Source organism: Anopheles funestus, assembly GCF_943734845.2.
Source record: "Anopheles funestus chromosome X unlocalized genomic scaffold, idAnoFuneDA-416_04 X_unloc_68, whole genome shotgun sequence".
Classification (NCBI taxonomy): domain Eukaryota; kingdom Metazoa; phylum Arthropoda; class Insecta; order Diptera; family Culicidae; genus Anopheles; species Anopheles funestus.
The window spans coordinates 86,953-90,483 of record NW_026045196.1 but is presented as its reverse complement, the minus strand read 5'-3'; positions in this window follow the sequence as shown (position 1 = coordinate 90,483).

The window sequence follows — 3,531 nt, the reverse complement described above, 5'->3', positions numbered from 1 at the left end:
CAACGGAAGCAGCGCTGACGGTCGAGCGGCTTCTTCGGCACTTCGCGGATGCCGCTGACACATTGGCAGAGTGTCAACTTCTGACCAATGAGACTCCGTGCCTTGGCCAGTGGGAGTCGAACACGCGCTCGCTTTGTGCCATCACGGAGCTCCCAAAGCTCGACGTGAGTGATGCCAGCCGCTGACCCCAGCTTCTCCTCAATGGCAAGCTTCACGTCACTCTCTTTGGCCAGAGAGTCGACGTTGGTGATGAGAAGCTCACCCATCTCCGTCACCACTCGTGCCTCGCCATCCTCACCTAGCGCTAGCTGGATCCGGCGAGCCAGCTCCGCGCTATCGACGTTCTTCCGCAACGGTACAAGCAGATGACCTTGCACGGTCCGGCGCCCCATGCCGATGTCTGCCCTGACGTCCTGCAGCTCCTGAGATGTACGCAGCTTCACGTACATCTCTGTCCAGGTTTTGTCCGAACCTGGGACCACCGCAATGCGGTCAGGACGCGGAGGACGCCCCTTAGACTGGGCACGATGCTGCTGATGTTGTTGCTGCTGACTCTGCTGCTGCTGCTGGCGCATCTGAGGTGGCCGGTACGGCTGGCCCACCTGCTGCGGTTGCTGCTGCTGCTGAGTCGAACGTTGCGATCGGCTCTTCCGACCGCTCACGACCGTAGCCCAGGACATCTGCTGCTGTTGCCGCTGCTGCTGACGTTGCGGTTGCTGCTGCTGCTGCTGCTGCTGGCCATTAGCCGACACTGCGACCGTCCGTCGCTGCGGCTGTGGCTGGCTGCGCTGCTGCTGCTGCTGCTGCTGCTGCTGCTGCCGCTGTTGTTGTTGCTGCTGCCGCTGCTGCTGCTGCTGCCGCTGCTGCTGCTGCTGCTGCTGCTGCTGCTGCTGCAGTTGCGAAGCTTTCTTCGCACGGTTGCGCTGCTGCCGGCTGCGTTTTGTCCTGGCACTGCCCTGACCAACAGGCTGTGCCGAGGAATGAAGCGCCGTCAAGGAACGCATGCCCTCTTGAAGCGCTTCCAGCGTACACTTCAGGGCCACTTCACGTTCCCGGCTAAGTCGCAGCTCTTCCGTCAGCGACTCGATCTGTTTGGCGAAGTTCTCCAGCATCTTGTGCTGGAAAGCCAGCACCGACGCTTCGCCATCGTCGTGGGGAGCCATGGTTGAAGACATCTCCCCTGCCGCTACCACTGGCGGCACCACCGTCTGCTCGAGAAGAGAGGCGTCGGAAAATTCCGCATCGTCCTCCTCCTCGGAATTATCAGCCTCGGACGGAACCGCCACCGTTGGTCCGGCCGGCCGTGGTGTCTCCGGTAAAGGGGAAGGGGTATCGGACCGCTTCCGAGGCGTGGACGACGACCGCACCCCGGAACGAAGCACCCGCCCCTCCATTCTCCGCTCCTTTCACAAAAAACCGCCTGCACGAATCGTTCAGACGGAACAAGGGAATATTCCCTTCAACATCTGCCAAGGTAACGACCGTCCGTCGCTAGAGCCCCTTTGGCAGATTTCCCGTCCGCGGATCGCAAGAATAAAAAACTCCCACTTTTTTCTTTATTAAAAACAATTTCGCAAGAGAAAACCGCAAGAATAAGAATTTTTAATAAATTCCGCAAGAGATTCAAGAAAACACCAAAAAACGGGTTCGTCGCCTGCTGACGCGTTGAAGTCTCTCGTTTTGGCGTTCCCGGGGAAGGATTCGGAGCCAAAGAGCCGTTCCCGGTCTCCTGCTAAGCGTTCCCGGTCTCCGGCTGCGCGTTCTCACTCTCTGACCGCTAAGCGCCGGAAAGGTATGCAATTCGCATCGAGTTTTATAGCACCGTAACGCTTCGTAACGCTGGTGTCCCGGCTAAGCGCTACCGCTACCGGTCACTGGTGGCGCTGCAGACGTCGAAGAGAAGGTGGTTGCTGTCTTCGCTGGAAGTTGCGGAACCCGCCACGGGTGGCGCTGTCGTCATAAAAAGGGAGCTTTTACGTTGGGTTGTTGTCCTCACTGCTCGAAAACGCTTCGTGGTGTTGTTGATGACACAAACACACGCGACGACACACCTGACGCCACCGTACCACGCTGTTGCACGCACTTTCACGTCGAGTTTTTACTGTTTATCTCTTTTTAAAAGCACTTTACGTCGCTGGAAAACGATAGTTTATGCTCCCTAGCATGTGTTTTACCACTTTTCCAATGTTCTAACACGGTATTTCGATATTTATTCGCCACTGAAGTTCCCCATACAAAGTGTATGGGGACACTTTAAACTGAGTTTTAGCGCAGTAAATTGAAGTAAAACGATTTCCTTTTTCAATATTCGCTAAGAATGACACTCAATTCGCCCTTTTCGACTATTGTTCCGCTATTTATAAGCACTTTTGCACAATATTTTTGCAAAAAATACGGAGCGACACACAGCACGTCTAAACTGCTGGCTTGACAGCTACACACACACACAGGGATAACTGGCTTGTGGCCGCCAAGCGTTCATAGCGACGTGGCTTTTTGATCCTTCGATGTCGGCTCTTCCTATCATTGTAAAGCAAAATTTACCAAGCGTAGGATTGTTCACCCTTTCAAGGGAACGTGAGCTGGGTTTAGACCGTCGTGAGACAGGTTAGTTTTACCCTACTGGTGTGCATTGTTTGTCGCTATCTTAACGGAATTCCTGTGCAGTACGAGAGGAACCACAGGTACGGACCACTGGCTCAATACTAGTTCGAACGGACTATGGTATGACGCTACGTCCGCTGGATTATGCCTGAACGCCTCTAAGGTCGTATCCAATCCGAGCTGATAGCGCTTCTTATACCCATTAGGTGGTCGTAAGCTAGCGGGCCTAACAACCCTCCGAGAACCGTCCGTGCTGTCCATTGGCACACTGGCGTCTCATCCCCGCTTACTACTAGGCCGCAAAGGGCGGGTTCGCGCTGCACGTGTTAGTACCATACATGTTGGGAACACCGGTGGACGAGCTTGCCGACTGTGGATATCACTAGTTTCGACACCTACGACCGCCCGCAAACGACGGGACTACAGGCTGGGAGCTTCAAGTTGTAGAGATGCGTTCGCATCGATCCTCTCAGGCGACCCATGCTTGGTGGTTAGTGCTTGCGCGTGCGCGCCCCGTGTGTGCTGGAATTGGCCAACCAGTGCACATTGGTGGTGCGTACCGTGACTTGCACCATGTGACGAGAGTGTTGAAGAACACTGTGTGGTGACTCTATGCCTATGTGATGGGGTGCTTGTAACACACGACCGAACCGACGGCTCGTTGGATGGTCACGACAGTGTGGTGCAGGTGCGCCCATGTGTAACGAATACATTGAGTGCCGTTGGAGGTTAGCGGTTGGTTGGTTGCATGCTACAACTTCGCGTTGTACATGGGCTGGCCGCTGCGCTTCCTTCGGGTTGCCACTTGATGTTGATAGGGTTGATGTATTGTGTTCGTTGACTTTTGGTTCATTCCAAAAGTCTTCGGACTTAGATAATTTTACAAGTGTCGGCGCTCTCGGACCGAAAATAAGAAGACAACTAAGA